Raw genomic sequence first — 13,172 nt, 5'->3', positions numbered from 1 at the left:
CAGACTACAATGTGGAAATTCTGCCTTAGTTTCCAGACATCAGGAAAGAAAACTTTACATGTACATTTTTTTCTATAAATAAATATGTATATTTGTATTTTTAATTGTCTCTATTTCTCTGGAGAACCCTCACTAGTATCCATTCCAAATTATTGAATGAACAGGCTCAGGATGTAGGTCAGTGATGAAGTGCTTGCTTAGCACACTTGAGGCCCTAAGTTCAATTCTCAGTATGTGGTGGGGAAAAAAAAAAAGAAAAAGAAATCAAGCCTGATGTTAACAAAGTTATTGAATGAAGTTGACTACTATAAATTCTCAACAGTTATTTGTAAAACTTTATGTAAATTTAGGATGCATCTAACACATGTTCTTAGAGTGACTTTTTAAAAAATTTTTGTTGTTGGTTGTTCAAAACATTACATAGTTCTTGATATATCATATTTCACACTTTGATTCAAGTGGGTTATGAGCTCCCATTTTTACCCTGTATACAGATTGCAGAATCACATCAGTTACACATCCATTGATTTACATATTGCCATACTAGTGTCTGTTGTATTCTGCTGCCTTTCCCATCCTCTACTATCCCCCCTCCCCTCCCCTCCCCTCCCCTCTTCTCTCTCTACCCCCTCTACTGTAATTCATTTCTCCCCCTTGTATTTTTTTCCCTTTCCCCTCACTTCCTCTTGTATGTAATTTTGTATAACCCTGAGGGTCTCCTTCCATTTCCATGCAATTTCCCTTCTCTCTCCCTTTCCCTCCCACCTCTCGTCCCTGTTTAATGTTAATCTTCTTCTCCTGCTCTTCGTCCCTACTCTGTTCTTAGTTACTCTCCTTATATCAAAGAAGACATTTGGCATTTGTTTTTTAGGGATTGGCTAGCTTCACTTAGCATAATCTGCTCTAATGCCATCCATTTCCCTGCAAATTCTATGATTTTGTCATGTTTTAATGCAGAGTAATATAGAGTGATATTTTAATGCTGCTTCTGCATTTTACTTTAAACAAAATGGATAATAGTCACTTGCCATTTATCAGATAAAACTACTTTAGACTTTCTAGTAAGATATGTTCTTTAGACCATCCTAGATTTCTTTCCTGAGTGTCACAGTATCTTTCATACTAATCTTTAAAGAGTGCTAAAGATTATTCTTTTCCTCTCTCTCTTAAAATGAAAGTAATTTAGTTATATAATCTTATGATCATTTGTAGATTCCAGGGTAATGGTTTGTTTTTGTTTGTTTCTCTCTTTCTTTCATGAAAGCAGTTATTACCACCAATTTTTTCCTATTTTGGAAAAATTCAATTTCAATATGTTTACATCTATGGAAATAAATACAGCCCATTCTCTAAAATAATCACCAGAGAATTACTATGAAGGATAATTTTCCATAGTCATGAGTGTTAGTGCCATTGCTAATGTCAGCAGTCTAGAGGTGAAAGAAACAAAAGTAATTTGTCAAAAAAAAAGAGTCAGCAGTGGAGAAGTCTGAAAAACAAGTGTTATGAGTATATGAAAGATGCTTTTCACATTTTCATCTCAATTCTCTAATCTTGCTGCGGCCAGGTGGGAGAGAAAGGCCTGGGTTTCAGTCAGTAAGAAGGGAAAAATGTAAAAGGTACATTTAAGGTCATTTCTTAATCTTATAGATGAATCAGATTGAATATATCACTAATAGTCATGATGGAAAATATATCAAATGTAGGCAGCTGAGTGGAGGAGATGGAGGGAATGGAAAGAACATTTGATTAGAAAGTCCAAAATTATATAATACATTAAACTTGTAATTTTTCAAATGTGCTTCTTTATATAGTCACTTGTAGACAATGGTGAAAAGTATTAGTTTCTCCAAAACACAATTGGGAAGGTTTTTAACAATGTTTTTTTTTTTTTTAATTTTTTATTGTTGGCTGTTCAAAACATTACATAGTTCTTGATATATCATATTTCACACTTTGATTCAAGTGGGTTATGAGCTCCCATTTTTACCCCATATACAGATTGCAGAATCACATCAGTTACACATCCATTGATTTACATATTGCCATACTAGTGTCTGTTGTGTTCTGCTGCCTTTCCTATCCTCTACTATCCCCCCTCCCCTCCCCTCCCCTCCCCTCTTCTCTCTCTGCCCCCTCTACTGACATTCATTTGTCCCCCTTGTATTATTTTTCCCTTTCCCCTCACTTCCTCTTGTATGTACTTTTGTATAACTCTGAGGGTCTCCTTCCATTTCCATGCAATTTCCCTTCTCTCTCCCTTTCCCTCCCACCTCTCATCCCTGTTTAATGTTAATCTTCTTCTCATGCTCTTCGTACCTACTCTGTTCTTAGTTACTCTCCTTATATCAAAGAAGACATTTGGCATTTGTTTTTTAGGGATTGGCTAGCTTCACTTAGCATAATCTGTTCTAATGCCATCCATTTCCCTGTAAATTCTATGATTTTGTCATTTTTTAATGCAGAGTAATACTCCATTGTGTATAAATGCCACATTTTTTTAATCCATTCATCTATTGAAGGGCATCTAGGTTGGTTCCACAGTCTTGCTATTGTGAATTGTGCTGCTATGAACATCGATGTAGCAGTGTCCCTGTAGCATGCTCTTTTTAGGTCTTTAGGGAATAGACCGAGAAGGGGAATAGCTGGGTCAAATGGTGGCTCCATTCCCAGCTTTCCAAGAAATCTCCATACTGCTTTCCAAATTGGCTGCACCAATTTGCAGTCCCACCAGCAATGTACAAGTGTACCCTTTTCCCCACATCCTCGCCAGCACTCGTTGTTGTTTGACTTCATAATGGCTGCCAATCTAACTGGAGTGAGATGGTATCTTAGGGTGGTTTTGATTTGCATTTCTCTGACTGCTAGAGATGGTGAGCATTTTTTCATGTACTTGTTGATTGATTGTATGTCCTCCTCTGAGAAGTGTCTGTTCAGGTCCTTGGCCCATTAGTTGATTGGGTTGTTTGTTCTCTTATTGTCTAATTTTTGGAGTTCTTTGTATACTCTGGATATTAGGGCTCTATCTGAAGTGTGAGGAGTAAAGATTTGTTCCCAGGATGTAGGCTCTCTATTTACCTCTCTTATTGTTTCTTTTGCTGAGAAAAAACTTTTTAGTTTGAGTAAGTCCCATTTGTTGATTCTAGTTATTAACTTTTGTGCTATGGGTGTCCTATTGAGGAATTTGGAGCCCGACCCCACAGTATGTAGATCGTAGCCAACTTTTTCTTCTATCAGAAGGTGTGTCTCTGATTTGATATCAAGCTCCTTGATCCATTTTGAATTAACTTTTGTGCATGGCGAGAGAAAGGGATTCAGTTTCATTTTGTTGCATATGGATTTCCAGTTTTCCCAGCACCATTTGTTGAAGATGCTATCCTTCCTCCATTGCATGCTTTTAGCCCCTTTATCAAATATAAGGTAGTTGTAGTTTTGTGGATTGGTTTCTGTGTCCTCTATTCTGTACCATTGGTCCACCCGCCTGTTTTGGTACCAGTACCATGCTGTTTTTGTTACTATTGCTCTGTAGTATAGTTTGAAGTCTGGTATCGCTATACCGCCTGATTCACACTTCCTGCTTAGCATTGTTTTTGCTATTCTGGGTCGTTTATTTTTCCATATGAATTTCATGATTGCTTTCTCTATTTCTACAAGAAATGCCGTTGGGATTTTGATTGGCATTGCATTAAACCTATAGAGAACTTTTGGGAATATCGCCATTTTGATGATGTTAGTTCTGCCTATCCATGAACAGGGTATATTTTTCCATCTTCTAAGAACTTCTTCTATTTCTCTCTTTAGGGTTCTGTAGTTTTCATTGTATAAGTCTTTCACCTCTTTTGTTAGGTTGATTCCCAAGTATTTTATTTTTTTTGAAGATATTTTGAATGGAGTGGTTGTCCTCATTTCCATTTCAGAGGATTTGTCGCTGATATACAGGAATGCCTTTGATTTATGCATGTTGATTTTATATCCTGCCACTTTGCTGAATTCATTTATTAGCTCTAATAGTTTCTTTGTAGACCCTTTTGGGTCTGCTAGGTATAGAATCATGTCACCTGCAAATAGTGATAATTTAAGTTCTTCTTTTCCTATTTTGATGCCTTTAATTTCTTTCGTCTGTCTAATTGCTCTGGCCAGTGTTTCGAGAACTATGTTGAACAGAAGTGGTGAGAGAGGGCATCCCTGTCTTGTTCCAGATTTTAGAGGGAATGCCTTCAATTTTTCTCCATTCAGAATGATGCTAGCCTGAGGCTTAGCATAGATTGCTTTTACAATATTGAGGTATGTTCCTGTTATCCCTAGTTTTTCTAGAGTTTTGAACATAAAGGGATGCTGTACTTTGTCAAATGCTTTTTCCGCATCTATCGAGATGATCATATGGTTCTTATTTTTAAGTCTATTGATGTGGTGAATAACATTTATTGATTTCCGTATATTGAACCAGCCTTGCATCCCAGGGATGAATCCTACTTGATCATGGTGCACAATTTTTTTGATATGTTTTTATATCCGATTCGCCAGAATTTTATTGAGGATTTTTGCATCTAGGTTCATTAGAGATATTGGTCTGTAGTTTTCTTTCTTTGAAGTGTCTTTGTCTGGTTTAGGTATCAGGGTGATGTTGGCCTCGTAGAATGAATTTGGAAGTTCTCCCTCTTTTTCTATTTCCTGAAGTAGCTTGAAAAGTATTGGTATTAGTTCCTCTTTAAAGGTTTTGTAAAACTCTGCTGTATACCCATCCGGTCCTGGGCTTTTCTTAGTTGGTAGTCTTTTGATGGTTTCTTCTATTTCCTCAATTGATATTGGTCTGTTTAGGTTGTCTATATCCTCCTGACTCAATCTGGGCAGATCATATGACTTCAGAAATTTATCGATGCCTTCACTATCTTCTAATTTATTGGAGTATAAGGATTCAAAATAATTTTTGATTATCTTCTGTATATCTGAAGTGTCTGTTGTGATATTCCCTTTTTCATCCCGTATGCTAGTAATTTGAGTTCTCTCTCTTCTTCTCTTCGCTAGCATGGCTAAGGGTCTGTCGATTTTGTTTATTTTTTCAAAGAACCAACTTTTAGTTTTGTCAATTTTTTCAATTGTTTCTTTTGTTTCGATTTCATTAATTTCAGCTCTGATTTTCATTATTTCTTGCCTTCTACTTCTTTTGCTGTTGTTTTGCTCTTCTTTTTCTAGGATTTTGAGATGAAGTATGAGATCATTTATTTGTTGGTTTTTTCTTTTTTTAAGGAATGAACTCCAAGCAATGAATTTTCCTCTTAGAACTGCTTTCAATGTGTCCCATAGATTCCGATATGTTGTGTCTGTGTTTTCATTTATCTCTAAGAATTTTTTAATTTCCTCCTTGATGTCTTCTATAACCCATTGATCTTTCAGTAACTTATTGTTCATTCTCCAAGTGATGTATGCTTTTTCCTTCCTTCTTTTATCGTTGATTTTCAGTTCCATTCCATTATGATCAGATAGGATGCATGGTATTATCTCTACTCCTTTATATTGTCTAAGAGTTTCCCTGTGACATAATATATGATCTATTTTTGAGAAGGATCCATGTGCTGCTGAGAAAAAAGTGTAACTGCTTGATGTTGGGTGGTATATTCTATATATGTCAATTAAGTCTAGGTTATTAATTGTGTTATTGAGTTCTATAGTTTCCTTATTCAACTTTTGTTTGGAAGATCTGTCCAGTGGCGAGAGAGGTGTGTTGAAGTCTCCCATGATTATGGTATGGTGGTCTATTAGACTCTTGAACTTGAGAAGAGTTTGTTTGATGAACATAGCTGCACCATTGTTTGGGGCATATATATTTATGATTGTTATGTCTTGTTGGTGTATGGTTCCCTTAAGCAGTATGTAGTGTCCCTCTTTATCCCTTTTGATTAACTTTGGCTTGAAATCTATTTTATTTGATATGAGTATGGACACTCCTGCTTGTTTCCGAAGTCCATATGAGTGATATGATTTTTCCCAACCTTTCACCTTCAGCCTATGTATGTCTTTTCCTATCAAATGCGTCTCCTGTAGGCAGCATATTGTTGGGTCTTGTTTTGTGATCCATTCTACTAGCCTGTGTCTCTTGATTGGTGAGTTTAAGCCATTAACATTTAGGGTTATTATTGAGATATGGGTTGTTCTTCCAGCCATATTTGTTTATTTCTGTTACTAAACATGGTTTGTTTTCCTCTTTGATTATTTTCCTCCCTTTACTGTCCTACCTCCCACTGTTGGTTTTCATTGTTATTTTCCATTTCCTCTTCCTGTAATGTTTTGCCGAGGATGTTTTGAAGAGATGGTTTTCTAGCTGCAAATTCTTTTAACTTTTGTTTATCGTGGCAGGTTTTAATTTCATCTTCCATCCTGAAGCTTAATTTCGCTGGAAACACAATTCTTGGTTGGAACCCATTTTCTTTCAGTGTTTGAAATATGTTATTCCAGGATCTTCTAGCTTTCAGAGTCTGTGTTGAAAGATCAGCTGTTATCCTGATTGGCTTACCCCTAAATGTGATCTGCTTCCTTTCTCTTGTAGCTTTTAAAATTCTCTCCTTATTCTGTATGTTGGGCATCTTCATTATAATGTGTCTAGGTGTGGGTCTCTTATGATTTTGCACATTCGGCGTCCTGTAGGCTTCTAGGATTTGGGGTTCTGTCTCATTCTTCAAGTCTGGGAAGTTTTCTTGTATTATTTCATTGAATAGATTGCTCATTCCTTTGGTTTGAAACTCTGTCCCTTCCTGTATCCCAATGACTCTTAAATTTGGTCTCTTGATGTTATCCCATATTTCTTGGATGTTCTGCTCATGGTTTCTTAACAGTCTTGCTGAGCTGTCTATGTTCTTTTCAAGTTGAAATACTTTATCTTCATTGTCTGATGTTCTATCTTCTAAGTGTTCTACTCTGCTGGTAGTATTCTCAATTGAGTTTTTAAGTTGGTTTATTGCTTCCTGCATTTCTAGGATTTCTGTTTGTTTGTTTTTTATAACCTCTATCTCCCTGTATAGTTGATCTTTTGCTTCTTGGATTTGTTTATGTAATTCATTGTTGAAGTGATCTTCATTGTCTGATTTTGCTGTCTGATGTCTTCCTTGAGACTCCAGATCATCTGAAGCATGTATATCCTGAATTCTTTATCTGACATTCCATCTGCTGCACCTATTACCTCTTCTAACGTTGAGTTGACCTGCATTGCTTGTGGTCCTTTCTTTCCTTGTCTCTTCATACTGTTCGCATTCCTTTCTACTTGGTGAAACTGTTGTGCTATTGAATTTTCCCCCTATATATTTATATTGGTCTTGTATAGTTGCAAAGTCTCCCTCGCAGGCGCGGGCGGCGGCTCTGCCCCTCCTCCAATTGGGGCAATGTGCCTACCACGCCGGCAGGCCGCTGGGCCTGCTCTGCCGGTTGGTAGCAGGTCCGCCTACCTTGCAGGCGCGGGCGGCGGCTCTGTCCCTCTGCGGGCCGCAAGGCTTGTTCTGTGGGTGGTCGCAGTTCTGCCTACTTTGCAGGCGCAGGCAGCGGCACTGCCCCTCTGCAGGCCTCTGGGGCTGTTCTGCCTGTGGGTCGCAGGCCCGCCTACGTTGCAGGCACGGGGGGGGGCGGCTCTACCCTTCCTCAGGCCACTGGGCCTGTTCTGTCTGTCGGTTGCAGGTCTGGCCTGTTCTGATGGTGGTCACAGTTCCGTCTACCTTGCAGGTGCGGGGGGAGGGGGCGGCTCTGCCTCTCAGCAGGCCGCTGCTCCTCTTCTGCCGGTGGGTCGCAGGCCCGCCTACCTTGCAGGAGTGATTGGAAGCTCTGTCCCTCCGCGGGCCACTGGGCCTTTTCTGTTGGTGGTCACAGTTCCGCCTACCTGGCAGGCGCGGGGGGTGGGGGGCTGCTGTGCCCCTCAGCAGGTCGCTGGGCCTGCTCTGTGGGTGGTCACAGTTCTGTCTACCTTGCCCTAACAATGTTATATAAGTACCAATGTTCACAGTAGAGTAAGAGAATTTTTATCTTAGCAACTGGTACCAGTGATCTAAAAATGTTTCACCCATGTATGAGCACCCTAAGATTCTTTACATATTCTCTCGTTTTTCCCATTATAAATCAGCAAGTCTGATTTCTTTTCATGTATATAATATCAACCCAACTGGCAACTTTTTACTTGTAGTGTGTCTCTTTGCTAAATTGACATCTAACTTGAGTGACAGGTATGGATAAAATAAGAAAAAGGGGAGACATCTGGGTCATGGGCCACCTCTTTGAGGAAATCAGTTTGATGAGATGGTAAAAGAATAATTTTCAAACAACTGAGAAAGAGCTATTAGACAAGAAAAAGGAATCTGCTTCTGAAGGCAGGAGATGCTTTGTGGAAGGTGGGTGACAAATTCTTCCATATAACCTTATTTCCAGTTCTTGAACTTGGATTTGTGAGTTTTTAATTCCATTTCTTTAAACCAAAGATCTATACTATTGTACAGTTTATAAATTCATGCTAAAATACTTTAGTGGTAGCAATGCTCTCTCACAGAACTTGTTCCCATGTGAACACAAGATTACTGAATCAGCAGTTTCACAACTCTTTGCCATGATTGCTAAATTCCCATACCAGAATATCACAGGATTTAGGATATATCCAGACCAGATAACCAAATCCACTTTGCCTTAATTTCCCCAGGGGTATTTTGCTCATGTCAGTCTATTTTCTCTATCAATTAAGGCACTGTTTTAGAATAAGTAACAGAAACACACTGTATCTAGCTTATGCTTATATAATTTTGTAAAAAAAAAAAAAAAAAAAAACACCAAGAACTCACTATTATGAATAGAGGTCTCACCTCTGTAAGTGGCATCTACTTAGCATCTCATCAAGCCCTGATTGGGCACTGCTGCTGAAAATGAATCCTTACTCCTTACTATTCCAGTATGCCTCACAGAGGAGATTCAACATGTGTCAAAATCCAGTGGAAGGAACTAAACATTAGCACAGCTTGGCTGCCAGAGTGTGCCTTATTCTCGCTGTCCTTTACATTGAAAAATAATAAATTCCATTCCAACAAGATAATATTTATGGGAAATTATCCTGTTATGGTTTAGATATGAGGTGTCCCTCAAAAGCTCATGTGTGACGTACTGCAGGAACATTCAGAGGCAAAGTGATTAGATTATGAGAGGGTGACCTAATCAGTGACTTAATCCACTATGACAACTGTAGGCAGGTAGTGTGTGGTTAGAGGAGATAAGTCACTGGGGCTGTGCATTTGGGGTATATATTTTGTCCCTGGTGAGAAGAGCTTACTCTCTGTTTCCTATTATCATGTCCTAAATGCCCTTCCTCCTCCACACCCTTCCACCATTATGTTCTGCCTCAGCTGGGGCCCAGAGTTTTGGAGTTGGCTATGTATGGAATGAGACTTCTGAAACCATTTTCTCCTCTAAAATTGTTCTTTTCAGGTCTTTTGGTCACACTGGTGAAAAAAAAAAACTGGCTAAAACATAACCAATAAGATGTCAGATCACCTCAAAGAGTAATTGGCTCTTGAAGTTTTAAATATTTTTATGTACTAACATAGTCTCCACTGCTGACAGAAGTAACTTCTAAAGAAGCTAAATTGTATTCACCTCTGAATTACTTCCACACTACATATGTCTTGGCATTTTCCCCTAGTAAGTATCAAAAGCAACTTTTTGTTGCCGTTGTTGTTGTTCAGTCATCATGAACCTATTAATTATTGCGTTGATTTGCAAAGCTGCATTCAAATCACTTCCAAAATAACAACAGCTAAACCTCCTTCTATCATAGACATATCAATAATATTCATTTGCTAGTCTCTGACAGGAGACAATTACTTTTCTACTACAAAAGGTCATCTTGCTTGAACTTGTATTTCCTGCTTCCCAGGCATTTTGAGTAGGAGGAAGGATGATCTCCACACCATCTACAATAATGATTTGCATCATCTTAATTTGACTGGAACCTGACATCCCCAGATTCCTGATTGTCTGCATTCCACAATGTAGGGTGTGGCAAGCCACCCAATTCTTTTAATTCATAAACTATTCAGAAAAGTTTTTCAAAGCTTTTTATACTGTTCTCATGAAGGGAGGGAAATTTTTGAACTCTAGGCTTCAATATATCTATGATGTGCATTCAGTATGTAAATGATCCTACATAGCACATTTGTTCACTTGATTTTAGGCATGTAGTGATAGTTTTCTCAAGACAAGAAGAGAGCAAATCATGTTCATCACTGTTACTCAATAAAATTGAAGAAAACATGATTGAGACACTAAAAGATTATTTTTGAAAAAAATCCCATGTCAAGTAACAAATGAGTATCACACACTACAAAAGGAATAAGAAATAATTGGTGGTTAGTGGTGGAGGTGATGATGGTGGATTACACCTCTTCCCCAAGTTCTACTTCAAAGAGAACAGGTTTGATTCCCTCATGTATTTAAGTATAAATCAGCCCCAAATTTAATTTGATCTATCTGCTACTAGTAAGAACTTCTGCTTTTATTACCCTAGAGGAAGATACTTACCTGTTAATTTATTCTGCTATTACTAGAAATATCTATCCAAATCAGATTTTGAGTAAAGATTTAGCTCCCAAACTTGAGGCTGCTTTGTATGATCCCTGTGTTACCAGCTTTCAGTGTGTATAGCTCTGCACTGTAGACAGGTGAATACCCTGAGTTGCTGTATCCAAGGGTAAATACCTAATAATGTGGGGGAAAAAAGCACCCTATCTTTTTGTCCAAAGCATGAACGTATGTTTTCACATCACACTTCCATCTGAGAATTAATATTCCTTATAAAAGGAATGATTTTAAAGACTGCTTATGATCATAGCTTAGGCAGAACTATAGTTACTCAATGGAAAAAGAAATCATCTCTTTTAATAGACTGGTGCTACAGGATTTTCTAGTAGGAACTCCAAATTATCATTGTGGTAGTCCTTCTGGGTTGATTTTATGAGCTTAAAGGAATGAATGATGTTGGACTGGTTCACTCTCATTCTACAGCACCTAACATGTTGTTTGATATACGTTTACATTTGAGCATATTTTAGTGCCAAACACCATGTAAAATGAACTATGGACATATGGATATGGAAAGGAAGGGACTTCAAATATTTTACAAATCCTCCATGCCTCGATCATGGTTAGGAACTTCTTTCTTAGATCATAAAAACATGTTGGACTCCTACAAGGTAGTATCACTTCTAATTTTTTTCTTTTTTCCAATATGGGACTCAAACCCAGGTTCTTGCACATGCTAGGCAAGGACTCTACAACTGAGCTCTGCCCTCAGACTTGAATGTTTGCCTTTTAATCCACTTGCTTTTAAATATAAAGTGCCAAGTAAATAACAAAGTGGAGAAAATAGAATCCCACAGAGTTTTTGGTGCTATTCTTTGATGAAGATGGCAGTAAGAGGATAAATCTACACCTAATTTCCTTTTCCATGATTGCCACTGGATGGGTTTCCAGGGAATATTGGAGAATAATACATATAGGAGAGTCAGTAAAAAAAGAATGAAAGGGGTATAGTTCATGATGTGATCATGCCTTTCTCAAATAATCATGAATTTGAAAAGACTTGGGAGTGTCAAATAATACTGAATCGTACAGATATTATAATTCCTTTCTCCTAAGATATTGCTTAATAAATTAATTTTGGGGGGGATCTCATCAGAAGTTTCTAGTTCTGGTCTAGCAGTATATAAGGAGCTTAGAAGATGCCACTTTATTCCTAAATAAACTGAAACACCAACAACTCTTCTCAAATCAACAAGAGAAGTGAGATCACAGGGCAAACTCTGACCCCTAAATCAGAGAGACAGACAGATAAATATAAAGAATCACGACTTACCAGAGCAAAAAAGCTCTACGGAAACCAGTAGAAAACCTGATCTGTAATTAACAAATTGCTGGAATCCCAGTGGGGACCAATCTAACAAACAAAAACTCCAAAGGGGTCTACACAATTTTGTGAGTCTAACTTGTTGGAGCTCACCCAGGTCCTTTCAATAAATAATAGAGAAAAACATCCTCTTATTCTTCCAGCAGAGGAGTGGGGAAAGGAAGCATCTTAAAATATGCCTGAGCATTCTGTTCTACTTAGTAAGGTCTGCCCGTTGAGGAAGCTGTTGGCAACCAAAGCTTCACTGAGTGAAATACCCACTCCAGCTCCCCTAGCTTCAACTTCCACTGACTCTAGCCATCCACCTCACCAAGAGAAAGGGAAGAGGATGGAGAAAAATTTGTGATGGTCACAGTTGGAAGATCAAGGCTCAGTGAAAGCTGAGACCTAATCGTAAGCCTGTAGAACAGCTGCCCTCCCCTCACCCTCCACCATGTTACTAAATTCTTACAGCATTTCCTTTTACCCTGCACATCATGTACTGATATCAAGAAAAAATAAGAAGGTAAACAAAAAGGCAACATTGTCAGAAGAACGTCTTTTACTATTAAAGCCACCATATAAAATTAGTAGGAGTAATTTATGCCACCAGAAGCAGCATAAACACCAATGTTAGGGACACAAGAAGCAAAAAGAAAAAAAGTAACATGACAAGTCCTAAGAAACACAATAACTCTCTAACAGTGAACCACAAAGAAAATTAAGAAATTTTCTGACAAAGAACACAAAAGAATGATTTTTTAAAAATACTTAACAAGATACAAGATATTATAAAGAGGTATTTCAATAAAATTTGGAAGACAATTCATGCCATCAATTAGAATTTCAGCAAAATTATTAGAGATCACGAAAAAGAACTAATCAGAAATTTGAAACTAACGTCTCAGCAAATAAAGTAGAAAATAGTTGAGAACCTCAACAGCAAAATTGATCAGAATAAAGAATTTAAAAGAATGAAGAAATGTTTAGAGACACATAAGACACCATTAAACAAGCAAAAAGAAAACCAATCCATTGAAACAGGTGCTGAAAACTTTCTAAATGGCAGGAAATATATGGACATACAAGTCCATCAAGTTCAAGCGACCCCAAATAGATTCAACCAAAGAAAAACCTCAAAAATTATCTTTGAGGCATATTATAGCAAAACTGTCAAAAGCACAAGACAAAGACAGAATTCTAAAAACAAGAGAAAACAAGTCATGAAGGAATCCCCATTAGACTTCTGTGCAGAAATCTTATAGGCCAAGAA

The sequence above is a fragment of the Marmota monax genome, unplaced genomic scaffold, assembly GCF_021218885.2.
Source record: "Marmota monax isolate L192 unplaced genomic scaffold, Marmota_monax_Labrador192_F-V1.1 WCK01_AAM20220418_F8-fsc00016, whole genome shotgun sequence".
Lineage (NCBI taxonomy): Eukaryota > Metazoa > Chordata > Mammalia > Rodentia > Sciuridae > Marmota > Marmota monax.
This window is presented reverse-complemented; position numbering follows the sequence as displayed.